Genomic DNA, 15,251 nt, shown 5'->3' on the forward strand with positions numbered 1-15,251 from the left:
AAATGATGACTCATTAGAGGCCTAAGAAGAACATTGACATGTCGAAAAAGCTGTTAACACCAGGGAGAGAACTAAACCATGCAGGACGCCGGCCCTCCTGGAACGATTTTGGGCATCACTGTCTTAAACATTTCTCTTGCTCTGAGTTTAATTGTGCAATATTTGGAAGTGTGGCCAACTAAAACTGAACTGTTTCATTAATTTCCTCTGCTGCTCTAGTCTACACTAAGCAGACTACAATTCTGAAACAGCTCAGAAAATCGACATCACTGTTCACAACTCCTGCTTCTGTTTGCTGATCGGCCCGGTTGAAACCTTATCAGAGAAATCAAGATCAAATGGGAGACATCCCAGACGATCCGTTGAAGGGAGATGAGGATCAAGTGGAATTGCGTAGGACAGCGATGGCCAGGCTAAATCATTTTAAGCTTCCGAAAAAAATAAAACATGACAAAAAAAGTGCTCGGTATTTTGTTTCAGAATTCATCAAAGAAGCGCTCCAGGAAATTATCTCTAACATTCTCAAACATTTGACCACACAGCATGTAATTCATTTCCAGGAATGTAAAGTCTATGATATGCTGCTTAGCCACTGTAGTGACTCTTCAAGGGGAACTTGCATCATCACTCTGTCCCAGGAAACACTAAACTCCTCCAGGTCACCTCTTGTTAACATTTAGCAGAGGAGGACTGCCAGAGTGAGGTTAGGTCTTGCACACCTGTAGCTCCCTCTTTCATCAGCGATGAGTAAAGTGACAGGGGTGAAAATAAATGAATGTCACTGAGCAGTAACTGGATTTGTGAAAGGTTTGTCATGCTAGGAGCCCCTGAATTTTTGGTAGGACAATTTGCCGCATATGATATTGCTTAGCTTATTTAGTCAGAATTGTCAAAATGTTGTATTTTGAACCAGTGCAGATCTGTTTTATTTATTCTTAAGACATATTTGCTGTAGGGAGATGACAAAGACTTTTAGGTCAAAACACCATCTCCAAACCACTGGATCCCTGCTTGTAAAGGAGTTGAAAAACAGCAATTTGTCACAAAGTCAGCCATCATAGCTCATGGATGGAAAAGTTTCCCTCTTGACTTAGCCTGGTAAAAAAGCAGCCACTTGATCTACACTTCGATTCGTCCAGAGAGTCCGTTGTCTCAGGTGATAAGAAACCATTGCTTCCTGGAGATGTGAACTCTACTGAAGTTTTAAACTTTACCCAATCGCTAATGTTTGTCCGGTACATATGTAATGCACCAGTACGACACTAAGAAGCTTACTGGTAATTGCCTGCGCTGTAAACAATCATCATCCACTGCGAAGAGAGAGGTACCTAGCCAAACAAGGCGACTGCTGGTGTTAATTCAGTATTTGGAAACGTGCCTAACACGGACTGAGCGGCTTCCTTCTCTTCCTCCGCTACCGTTGCTAAATCTACAGGCAGATTACGACTCTAAAACAGAGCAGAAAATCAACGTCAAATTCTACCGGAGGAATCCCAGTGAATGGGAGAAAGCTCAGATGGAGCCGTGAAGTGAGTTTTGAATCAAGCAGAATTTCCAGGCTCTTCTCAACCAAGTCAGGTGATGGTCAACTTAAGGAAAAACTCCTGCAAGACCAAAGCAGTCAATGAATCCCCAACACAGGGACAGTTTATAGAGCGCAGACTGAGGATGGAGGATGAGGATGAGGGTGGAGGGAAAGAAAAAGTTGTGGCAGCCAGTGTGGATAATTCTGTAAGTCTGGATGTTGCTGGAAAGAAGATTTTCAAGCTTCCATGTTTGACCACATGCTATACAGCCATACAGCTACAACACAATGAACAATGGGTCGACAAAGATTAGACTGGTTCTGTGATGAAGAGATCCCACATGGCAACGGCATTCCTCATGGGGAGGCAGCAATCCAAGTACATGAATCAAAGCTAGCTAAAACATTATTAAATAGATTACAATTCATCTAAAATGATGCTTTGTGTGTTCATGTATGCTCTTCTGCCCTGCCTCAGCACATGCTCTTCTTAGACCAGAGGACGAGATGGAACTGCGTGTGTTTTTGATGATGGAAAGGTTCTGTGGGCTGTTTTCTTCCATCCGAGCCGCAGTAAATAGCTTTGATCAGAGCAGTTCTCTGCTGCGAGATTTTTGCTTGTTACTGCCTGGTTCTTTCAGAGTGCATTTCTTTTTAAGGTGTGAGAACTGAGAGAGACAGAGAGGCAGTCAGAAGATCATAAAGAAGAAGACGATTATGTAACTCTTGCCCTTTCAACTTTAGTAGAAATCGCTTTGGGTTTGTTTCAAAGGTAATGGAGACTAAAAAGGAAGGGACAAAGATGGGGGGAAATGTTTAAAGAAGGAGAAGAGTGGAGGAGAGAAACACAGAATTCAAATAGACGCCCAAGACGTCTGCCTCTACACCAGGGGTGGGCACTCCTGGTCCTCGAGGGCCGGTGTCCTGCAACTCTTAGATGTCTCCCTGGTCCAACACACCTGAATCCAACAGCTGAATCTCCTCCTAAGTGCAGTCAAGTTCTCCAGAGTCCTGTTAACGACCTCATTATTTGACTCAGGTGTGTTGAAGTAGAGATGCATCTAAAAGTTGCAGGACACCGGCCCTCGAGGACCAGGAGTGCCCACCCCTGCTCTACACCTACAGAAACCGTAGCAACAAACAGCCTGGACAGCAACTACAACGTCACTGAAAAATACATGACAAGTTAATACAAGATGTATTTATTTAGTGGCAACTGCAGTTTAACATGAGGTATCTGACAATATCTGAATAGAAACAGTAGCTACCAACACTGAGTTGGTAACTGGGTTACAATATTTGAAAAGTAACTACTAGTGAAAGTAACTATTGTGTTACTTAAATAAAATAAAAAAAGTTGAAATATTTAAAAACCAATTTGGATGCTCTTATAATGGAACCATAGAATATTTGCTAAAAGAAACAAGGACAGGAAACACTGTACACTAACCTGGGAATCTATGTGGGTGATTTTGAATAAGCAAGAACAAACAATTTGACAAGAATCTGCCCTTGAATAATCCACCATGTAAAACACGAAACAGGATGTGATGTGATATGACCTACCCTCTACTGCCCTCTCTGGTCTGGAGAGTCAACGCCCCATCTCAGCTGATGTGTAAAGCCTCATCAGACTTTAAAGGGTTAGTTTGATTTTCTGCAGTATTTTTTTTGGTAGTTCTTATCATATCATCATAAGCTTTTAGTAAACTAATCAAGTCGTCAGTGTGTTAGATGAGAACATTATCTGTTCATATAAAAATCATAGAAAATAGCAAAAACAAAAAAAAGACAAACAAAAAAAAATATTGACCATTTTTGACTGGTTGGACGTATTTATCATGCACTCAGTTCATAGAAACAGTTTTTTCAGCCTTCATCGTTTCAGATAAGGGAACACATTAGGGGTTATTTTTTTCCCCCTCTGGCATAAACAACGTTCAAACTCTCAACACCCTGCCTCCCACCAAAGGCATAAAATCACAATCATTACCTGGCGCTGTTCCCCGACAATGACACTATTTGAGTTCAGCTCGGTCACAGACAACATGGAGCTTGTCTGATTATTTTAGGAAGGTAATCAGAGATAATTGCACTTCTGTCAAACCGTTCGTGCTGCACATCTCTCATGTTCATGGCTTGCAGGTTGAAGATTAATGCCAAAACCCGAATCACTTGTCACGTTGGCTGTACCACTGTTTAAAGCTAGAACAAGCTAGCATCCTGATTATTAGTATATACGTAGTTATATTCTACTTATATAGCTGAACAATCACTCACCATAAATGTATTAATTTCAAAATTACTCATCTTGATATTCAATTTTAAACTGCAGATTGCTTTTAAAAATCAATATTTATGCAAAAAAAATCTACTTTATTTTATTGTATGATTGGAAGCTTCATTTACACCAGTTTTAAATATTTCACAACATGTGTGATGGATGTTTTGTAAAATGGAACTGCGCCGGGTTTCAGCAGCCTCACTGTTGATTAGATGGGAAGTTGTCGGACATGGAGGCAGCCGTCCTTCATTAAAAGTCTCACCTTGGATCCCCCAAACATACGTCTCATCACTGTGGACTAAAAGCTCACTTTTTGTCTTATTACAAAAGACATTTTTACTTGTCCCTGTGGGTAGATTTTGTTAGATGTTGTGGGTTGACCCTCTAGAAAATACATGGTGAATTTGAACTTCAAACAGTTCTTCCTTCATAGAATTCCTTGTCGCTGCATGTTATGAAGGTTCAGTTAAATCCATGAAGGAATGGAGGGATCATGATCTCACAGGACACCACGTCACCATGACTACGCTGAAGGAGTTACATGCTTCCGCAACTGGGATGGGAGAGACTCTTATTCGTGTCTGATTTTAATTTCATTTCTTATTTATTGGAAACACCACAACTGCAAAATTGTGTTGTTTTTTTTTTTTTGCAATAGCAGAACATAGAGAAACATTAGTGCACATTTATAATGGAAAAGCAGCTACTGACTGTGCTGGGATTGCAGCCAAAGGTGCATCTGCTAAACACTGACTTGAAGTAAATATTTAACTTTGCTAAATATTATCTATCAATTTGTCACTATTTTTGAAGAGATCAGTTTTAACTTTTACTTTCAAGGCTAAAATCCCATTTGATTAGAGTTGCCTTTGATTAATAATAACTGGACTGTCATAAAGTGTCGTTAGTATTTCAACCTGCCTTCGTTTTCCTTAACTTTGCCACTTCAGTGTAATTCTTTTAGCTTGTTTGTTGTCTTGTGTTCCTTCTAATCACGTGAAGCACTTTGAATTGCTTCGTTACTTAAGATGTGCCATGGACTGCTGAATTCTCCAAGATGTACCCCACCGCTAGCCTAAAGATCGATAAACACAACCACTTCCACCACCCAACCACCTGCACAATAATAAAAAAAAAAAGATTAATGAATGTATAGTTTGTTTCCACTTACATGAAATGAATCAAATTGGAGTACAACATCAGAGAGGAAATCCAAGTTAAAGTGTTTAGGTTTTGATAAATAGGTTTGGAACTAATTTCAACAACAAATATTTTACTGAAATGTGTCAGGCCTCCGTAAAATATTGGGCCTTCATTATTTCCCGCTCACAAATCTCCATATTTCCCTCCTGAACAGAACTCCTTTTTAATCAGCGTGTTGGCACACAGCAGAGGTTCTGATGAGACACCACAACGCAGCAGACAAAGAAAACATCTAATTGAAAATAATGGAGATGGAAACGAAACCACCCCGAAAAGCTGATTTGCATTCAATTACTTCTGAGATGTAGAAACCCTGAAAAACCTGGGCGAGGGGATGAGACTGGAGTGTGCAGAATTGTATGATGATGAAATAAAAAAAAAAAAAGAAAAGAAAAAAGGGAAGAGGTGTGTTTGTTTGTGTGTGGGCACAATTGTTTAAAGACTCCCGGCTGGGCTGTGATGTCTTGGCTGGGTGGAATCGGCCTCCTGGCAGCAGCCTGCCAACACGCCTCGGTTGTGTGAAACCTCAACGAAACAAACAAAAATCACCCAACGCAGTTGATCATTAATAGTCCGGCTGGTCGGCAACGCTGAAATCTGTCAGAGCTGAGTGACATTCAAAGTAGACATATGTTTGTTCCCTGTGTGGACCGACATGACACACTGTGGGACAAGAAGTAAAGATTATGGGAGAATATGTGTTCGTCTTAACAAGCTTCGCAAATGTACAACAGAATTGCAGGTAATCATCATAAAATTATGGTGAAATACTGTAATCTAAAAACATTTTTAAATCCAGCTTGAGAACTTGATTTGATCTAGTAATAATTTATCAGAGAGTGGACAGTGTTGGTTACCCCACATGTTTTACTTTAGCACATATAACCAAACGTCATCAGGAGGAAAATATGCAATTTAGTGAAAAATGTCCATTAAAACCAAATTTGATAAGATTGTGTGTGTGTAGCAACAGGAAGAAACCCAATCTATTCATTAAAGTTGCAATATTATGTGTTTTCTAACCTCATAGAACCCTTTTATAGCACAATTAACTAACTATGTTACCTTCAAAAAGCTGTACATGTCAAATATGACTTAAAAGAAATTTGACTATCCACTTTAACGCTTTGAAATTGGGCCTTTGTCTCTTTAAAAAAAAACTGCTGTTCTTTCTGAAGCTCTGCCTTCAAGAAGTCATCACAACACGGCTCCTCTATTAACGGGACGGCTGCTCTGTCAGGCTGCAGCTCGGAGGCTTGGATACTGCATCTCAGAGGAGGTTCTGCGTCTGCAGGCGGGGCTAGGTCCACCCAGGTGTTTTGCACAGGTGTATGGTTGCCATGGGAGATTCAAGGATTTCTCAGACATACATGAAAGACTCACTCCTGGTATGTTTCTGATGAGGGAATAACATCATAACATGATGTAAAGCTCAAAAGAGTCGATTTTACAAAATACTCCCCCTTTAAGAGCCACGAGAGAAAGACATGATATTTGAACCGTCAAAGTGGAATCCTTACTTAAGTGCATCATCCTGTGGTAATATCTTATCAACCCATGTCCACTACAGTTTTAAATGTTTCCATAGATTGCTAGACATCAAGTTATATGAATGTTTGTAAATGAACCACAGACAATGAAGCCATGTTTAAAAACTGAATGATATTTACGTCAGTATGAATGTGCCTGTGGGCTGATGATTGATGATTAGTAAAATGATAAAAGTAGTAATCACTCTGCCAGGAAACTGGAGGCATGGTGTTTTCTGCTTCTTAAAAGCTCTTCTTGTGCATGATGGCGTGTATGTGTGTGTGTGTGTGTGTGAGGTGTCACAAACACATGATGTTTGTGTGTGTAATCCTCATCACCGCCTCCTCACTCAACTGGTTAACCATCAGAGATGTTCCATGACCCCAGTTTGGGTTGTGTGTGTGTGTGTGTGTCATGTATTTAATGCATTGCAGGGACCATTTTCCTAACATATTATGTTGTAGGAACCAAATGCTCCTTGTGGGGACCAAGGTCTGGTGAAATACTGTTTTTGGGTTAGGGGTTAGGTTTAGGACTAAGATGTTAGGGTTATGGTGAAGTATGTAATGGGTTAGGGTTAGGGTGAATAAATGAATGGAAGCCAATGGAAAGTCCCCACAAAGAGAGAGACAAACATGTGTGTGTGTGTGGCCTTATGCTTTGCCAGGTGCCGAGCTGAGTTAACGCGTGGACGGCTGGCATTCATGGGAATGTGTGACATCTTAAATTAGTCAACATTCCTGGCTGAAAAAAACGTTCAGCTGTGCCAACCGAGGCGCAGACAGCACTGCTAATGTGTGGCAGACTACAATGACAAGCTACACACACATACATACGCACACACACGCCCGCATGCACGCGCTGTGATTCATACGTCTTAATTAGGAGCTAAGCGTCAACATGTTAGTATATGCAAGTGGAAAAAAAGGGGGGGGAAAGCGCCTGTCACTGGCAGGAAACAAGAATGATTGCAATTACGCACACGGACGCACACATTTAAGTACAGGAAGCAAACTGGATGCCTTAAAACTAATTATTTCATGAGTTGGAGGTTTGATGAGTGCTATCAGTGGTCGCTAATGTTTACCAAAGTTGTTGCAGCACGCTAACATGCGTGACCATGCGCACAGACGGCAGAGCGTGGCATTTTATTGGAGTCAAGCGGAGGCTTTAAGGAGGGAGGTGGCGGAGCGGAGGGTTCACTGACGTCCCAGTTGCCAAGGGGACAGAGTGACCTTAAACAGCTGATAGTGAAGGCGAAACGGGGGAGGTTTTGGTCACTGATCAGCTCACCTTAACATCAAACTCTGCACATCCACACACACCCAGAAAAACAATTACTGAGGGAGGCGTTCTGTCCGTCAGATTCCCCTTTGTTACTCGGCTGCTCCGTCTTCATTTTCTAAGAGTCTTCAAGTTTTAAGTCACATTGTACTGTACTTATTTTCTTTAATATCCTTTTTTTTGCCAGTCTCTTGAACTCCTAATCAGTACCTTCTCCATCTTTTTCCATCAGTCTACAAAGGAGCAAAAACTCGTATGCTCAGTTTTTCAGAGATTGTACCAATGATTCAGAGCATACCTGTTTAGCCATGTTTCTATTAGCCACTAAAAGAGGCGCTGCCTCCGGTGACCGAGACCACATGTGTATTATTTTTGACGTTCACTGCATCTCTCAGCCGGTCAAGGCAGATGACCGATCACACTAAGCCTCTACTGAAGGTTTCCTTCCATTAAAAAGTAGAACTTCCTTCTCACAGTCGCAACATCCACATTTAGGTGGAAAAATGGCTGCATACGGAAAAGGTTCGGGTCATTGAAAATGAAGCAAAAAAAATTATTTTAATCTTTCTAAACTACTTTTAGAATTCAGACTTTACTCTCAGATTTCTGACTTTTATCTCTGAATTCTGTCATGTTTGCACCGTGATCTCAACATTCTGACTCAACTCTCAGAATTCAGAGTATTTTCAAAAGTCTGATTTTTACCTTGGGAATTCAGAATTCACCCTCAAAATTCGGACTTCAAACTCAGAATTTGGATTTTTTCCTCGGGATTCTGACCTTAGCCTGTGAATGCTGATCATATCCAGATGGGCACCGGAGAACAGAAAACCTCGTAAAAATAAAACTCCTTAAGTCCGATATGTTTCTCCAGAAGGTTAGCTTTGTTCCTACACAACTCACATGTCTGTCATTGCATCTGATCGCATTCAGTCACCGATCTGGATTAAAGTCAATTTTATTTTCCAGTGGCTCCAGTCCACTTTTTTTTTTAGGCTCATTATGCTTTTACCTTGTTTGTCATATTGTGTATAGATTTGGGGACATAACCACAGAATCAATCTCCAACCTATTTATATTCTGCAAAAAAAAAAAAAAAATTTAAATGCCACAAGTAAATCACGTAGGATGTAACCAATGCTTTGTTCAGTGAGTGGGGAGTGTTAAAGTTTGCTGAGATGGTAAAATTTAAGACCGCACAAATAATATACGAAGCAAAAAACAATATGCCCCCTAAAAATATTCAGAAATTATTAAAGAAAGGTGACGATGAAAAAGGTGGGAGATATGAGCTGAGATGAAAGTTTAATCTAAACCAACCAAACAAACATAAATACTACATTAAAAAGCATGTGTCTCTGTGGCTGGGGGTTAAGCAGTGGCGCAGCTTGCCTGTAAATATTAAAGTAAGTAATAACATAACAGTTTATGTTAAAACATAGAATGATTGAATGCCATAAGAAGACTAAACATTTGAAATATGACTAACATCATACCTACTCTTTATTCTATTTTTTCCTTTTTTTCTCTCTTCTATTGTGTGGATGTAATTGTAGATCCTGTGCATTCTGTTCACATTTCTTGAACTAAAGCGATGAAGAGTTATTTAAGGTGGACACGTATAAACTGAATGGCTGCAGCCAACACCTTCTCTATTTGCACACAACACTTCTGGATTATTTTTACTCGACTTTGTTTTGAATTTCTTTGACTTTTAGTAGCACTTTTTGATCGACTGTAAACAACTGTTATTTGTGTGTCTGAGTGTTTTAGATTGGATAAACTGGCAGGTCACCAGTCTGCTGCCAGTCACAGTGTTGTTCATCTGCAGGAAGGACTTTGCTGAGATTCCCTCAAATTGTCTCAAGCAACATCTGTACAGCTCTGTCTTTTCCTTATTTGTACAAACTGCAGTCTGATGTTGTCTGGTTTAAGTAGCAAATCACTGACACATCTGTGAAGTTCAGCTGCCTTTTTTGGTTTAGAATGATTCTTAGAAAGTGTATTTGTCCGGCGTGAAAGGTGCTTAAATGAACAAAGGTCAGCTGGTGTGATCTAATGGGAAACAAGAAGAAAAGTCATCCAAGAAAAAAAAGGAAAGAACCTTGAAAATACTTGGATGACTTACTCATTATTTCTTTGGTACTGCTCTGTGCTTTCATTTTGTTTGCCTGACTTGTGAGGATTTTAGAGTTTCTTTCACAAGGACAGCACATTTAAACCAGACTAACATAAAACTTTGTATCACATTCCTGGCCATGACTGACTTCAGTTAAGTCTTTAAAGGAGATTTACAGTATATGGGAGTTAAGAAATTTTTGTCTCCTTTTGAGCTACCAAGACATATTGATGTATAAGTTAGGTGGATTTTCACTGACTTTTTAAGTGAAAAAGTAAGCGATAAAACAATGTGACAGATCCTGATTTAAGAAATAAATTTTTGTTTTTGACGTGATTATTTGATGTTTGTGAAATCTCGTCTGATTTCCATCCTGGCTGTCTTCGAAGGAGGAAAGGACGCTTACAATTTAACATAAAACCCGTGAAAATGCACCCAGTTTAAGTCAGAAGAGAGTTAAATTGCTAAACAAGAGTAATATTTATTGAGTAGTGAATAAAAGTGAGAAAAGACATACTAAGAGTTGATGTTAATATACTTCGTAGCATTGATTGTGAGTTTGCTTTGGAATTAAAACTCCAGACTGAAAGGATCTGGGAAGAAAAAGGAAAGTTAGAAGTATAGCCTGTTAAGGTATCATAATGCTACACATAACCTACAAGCAGGAACGTTACTCAAAGTTAGACAGATTCTTCTCAGTAGATTCTCTTGTGTTTTAGACTCTGCTTTATAACCTCACATATTTTCTTTGCATCTGAGCCTGATTTGCCTCCTTGTTGGGGTAATCCTTTACACCAGCTTATAACAACTGTCTTACTTGACAAGATGTGGGTTATGAATACTTTCACAGTGCCGAAATATAGCAGCAGAAATAGATATACATAGATAAAGCTCTGTTTTAAATATTTTTATCTTTTCTGATAAACTACTCTCAGCTGTTCTCTCTTCAACCCTTTTTCTCACGTTTCTCCTTTACAGAATTCATTTCATCTCCTTCGGTTATTCATTTTTATCACTCCAAGAAAACTATTCACTCTCAGGGTTTTCTCTCAGATCTGTTCTCTGTATGCTCAGCGTCTTCGTACATCTTTTTATCTGTTTGGTTTATGTCTTGTTTCGCCCCATCTACGTTCTATTTAAGCAACTTTAATACCTTCATTCAAAGATGGTTCATCCATGTTACCTCTCTCTGCCTCTATTCCATTCCTTTTGCATCGCCCCCCCAACCTGCCTTTTCTCCTGATGAGCTGAGACGATGCTCAGCTCATCAGACTGCCTGTCTGTCCTCCCTGCTTTCTTTAACACTTGTAGAAATGACCTGACACATCCAATCTCAGGTTATTACACAGATGTGCCAACTTTCTCTCTCTCTCTCTCTCTCTCTCTTTCACACACACCCACACACACGCAAACATAGAAGGACTCACCCTATTACAGGGGCCCAAATGAAAATGAATAATGCATTCTGCCTTGGCACTTGTAACAAGTATATGATGCATCCCCTGTTTCCACACAATTTGGCACGCAGAAATACATGCAAAGTGGGAAAAAGAGAAACTCAACCGTCTCCCTGTCCTCACAAGTAAACAGAGGTGAAGTCAAAACATGGAATGGATTACTGATGCTAATCTCACCATTCACCACCACACTGTACGCATGAAGCCGATATAATTCCTCTAGATTCATCCCCATCCACCCCTCCACGACCCCCATCAACTCAAACGTTTGTCTCGACGTGAACAAACATGCCACACCAGGCCGTGATTGTTTTCAGGGCACAGTTTTGACTGATGTACCACTCCCCCACATTCCCTCTTCCTCTTCCTCCTCCTCCATCCAAGGTCACGGGCCTCTCTTCTGCCGTTGGCATTCCCCTCGTATCCCTCATAATCCTGCCGGTTTAAGCCTGCAGGTACAAATGCGTTCTATTCATCCTGCACCAAGCGGTCCGCTGATACCCAGCGGATTGTGAGTTTGTGTACACATCTGCATGCTTATGTGCCGCTGAGTGATGTGTAATCATATACACCTCTGTGCACACAGGCGTCTGCGCCGGGCTTTGTGTTAAACACCCATCGGTGCTTAGTATTCATTCCGCCACGCGTCCTTGCATCCCCACGCTTATTTTTCCCAGCTCCGTTCTCCTCTTTCAGATGAGAATAGCGGCGTCTGATGGGAGAGGAGCTGAGGAGGTTTTAAAAAGCGTAGGGGTGTGAGTGTCGGTCGGGGGCGGGGGGAGCAGATGGAGAGGTGAGCAGGAAAATACAGGTGGATAAGGTTTAGACGGACTGACTGACTGCTGTAAGGGTCCGTAGTCTTCAGGAGACAACTGGAGGAGATGGAACTACTTGTGAAGCTTGAAAAGGATAGGGTTTCTGACTAACACAAACATCTGTTTTAATCACTGATATGTTAGAAAGAAAAGAAGGAAGAAAGCAAGACTCACTTTGCTCATATACAATCCTCATTACACATTACAAGACTCAAGAAACTCTCTCTGTCCCTTTGGGGAGCAAAGCTGCACCAACAACAATCACATCATTCATTCTACATAAGAAACAATCGAATAAATAAATAACATATATACATTTAAAAAGAATTCATAAAACAATCGTCCCAGAACCATTAACCGTCTTCCTACACATCCTACTGAGTTCCAGTCAGTCTAATTCCAAGCTATCAATCTCCATCATCAATGCAAATTTCAATGAAATGAATTCATCAACAGTCCCTCCTGTATTCCAGCTCATCTCATTGTCTTGGGTCATTAATAAGGTTGATAGACAGGGGACAGATTAATTTTTATATGGGCTGTATTTTCAAAGTATAACCTCGTTCCATCTTCCTGATTTCAAAAGAATGTACCATCCAACATCAAGCCATCTACATGCCTAATGGAGAAAAAAACTGCTTAGTTAAGGTGACCTGAAGGCTGGCATGCCAATGATTTTACCTGCTGTCTTAACCAGAGAGTTAATCTAAGATTTGGATTTGGATTACAAACACTGTCTCATGGTTTTTTACGAATACAAATGGGTAAAGTGTTGTATGCACTTTGTTTTTAGGCCCTCAACTCCAACATCCTCAGGTGTGAATGGGGAGCAGGTGTGTTAAATTTAGTTTTATTGATTTAACTTTCTCCGGTCACTGGAGGTTCAACATGGCACCCCATGGCCAAGAACTCCCAGAATCTGAGCTGCAGCACATTAGCCCAGACTTAGCAGTGGTTTAACCTTCACTCAGACACAAGTGTGTCTTGCCAACAGTCAAGCATGATTGTGACTTGGGGCTGCATCAGTACTGATGGCAGTGAGGTGTTACAGTTAATTGAGGGAAAAATGAATGCCAACGTGTAGGCTGACATACTGAAGCACAGCAGCATGGCTTCCCATCTGAAACTGGGCCACAGGGCAATCTCCCAGCATGACAACAACCCCAAACATCTCCAAGACCACCACTGCCTGTCTGAAGAAACTCAGGGCAGAGGTGTTTAACTAGCCAAGTTCTTCAGACCTAAAGCCTACTGATCATCGTTGGGGCATCCTCAAACGGCAGGTAGAAGAGGGCAATATCTCTAACACCCTTCGGCTATGTGACGTCATCCTGGAGGACTGGGCAAGGGTTTCAGTGGGAACAATGCCCAAGAGGGTTGAGGCAGTGCTGGAAATGAATAATGGCCATACAAAATATTGGCTCTTTGGTCACAATTTTCACTTGGGGATGTACTCACTTTTGTTGCAAGCTCTTTAGATATTCATAAATGTGTGTTGAGTGATTTTGAGGGGATTGCAAATGCACATTGTTATACAAGCTGTACACTGACTGCTTTGTATCTGGTGTCATATCTTCAGCATTCTCTCGTGAAAAGATAGCATCAAATATTTACAAAAATGTGAGGCGTGTACTCACCTTTACTAGATACAATAAAACTAATAAGAAAATAACGTTAATGTAGCACCTTTAAAAATCTCAGAGTTTCAGAAAAGCAAAGCATAAAATTCAAACGTACAAATAAAAGAATTTAAAGTTTTAACTCAGTATAAATCCAGGTGTTCGGTGAGGGCCTCAGAGGTTTCTAAGAGGACTTTAGAAATCAAACAGCATCATAAAGACAAAGGAATACAGCAGGGAAGTCAGGTGGAGACAGATAAAGCAGAGTTAGCTTATAGAACAATATCCCAGGCTTTGTGTGTTTCACAGAGAGATTCATTTCAAAGAACCTGAGAACTTATCTCAAGTCCATCCAATACACAGGGTTTGCTCATAGCAATTTCCAGTGAAATGATCCAAGTTATAGAATGGTTTCTTAGCCATAGACCCTTGCCATTACCCCATGGTTTGCTCTCTGATCACAGGTAATTAGCTTTCTCCCAAAAGAGAGACAAAGGGAGCTCAGAGCAGCATGATCAGCAGTTTGCTCCATGCAGAATCTAATCTGGAGCATTCCAAGGCTGCTGCCACCAAACTGGAAATGTGTTCCAGCCAGATGGTAAGACTCACAAGCCATAGTGGGAACAGACATGCCTCAGAACATTGGCAAAGCAAAACGCACAGACTGCTAAAATCTTTCGACCGAACTCAAAATTAGTCTTATCGATATCAACTAATTGATTCAATCACCTCAAAAGCACTAAACCTGGCAATGAATTGTAATCAAATTCAAAGGACATTTTTTTGTATTTATACGAATGAGCTGACTGATAATGTTTTATAGTTGCCACTTGCCTATTTTTAAGTAGTCCGTTATCTAGTCTATTTTTTCAGTAAAGTCACAATGAATAAAAGACAAGCATGCCATTTTAGAGCAACATCAAGTAACTATGTTATAAAAATGCTGAATATATCAAATATGACTTGAAAGAAATCTGACTTCATACTTTGTAATGTAAACCCTTGAAATTGGGCATCTGCCTCTTTAAGAAACTCCTGCTCTTCGTGAAACTCCGCCTTTAGGAAGTCATCACAACATGGCTCCTCTATTAACCCTTTAACAATATTTCTCCCAGTGTTGCTCTGAGAAGTAGCTCAGCAGTTCCACCAGGTATTTGCTAATTGCTACTGGCTAGTCTGAAGGAGCTGAGTGGCGGAGTCAAGGGGGAGGGCTGCTCTGTGAGGCAGAAGCTTGAAAACTGCAGCTACGAGAAGGAGCTTTGTCCTCGAAGGCAGGGCTAGGTCCACTCAGGTGTTTTTCACTGCTGAATGGTTGCCATGGAGATTAAAGGACTTCTCAAACATGCATGAAAGAAACAACAGGTATGATTTTAATGAGGGAATAACTTTTTAACATGATGTAAAGTTCAAAAAAG

The sequence above is a fragment of the Xiphophorus maculatus genome, chromosome 20 (assembly GCF_002775205.1).
Source record: "Xiphophorus maculatus strain JP 163 A chromosome 20, X_maculatus-5.0-male, whole genome shotgun sequence".
Classification (NCBI taxonomy): domain Eukaryota; kingdom Metazoa; phylum Chordata; class Actinopteri; order Cyprinodontiformes; family Poeciliidae; genus Xiphophorus; species Xiphophorus maculatus.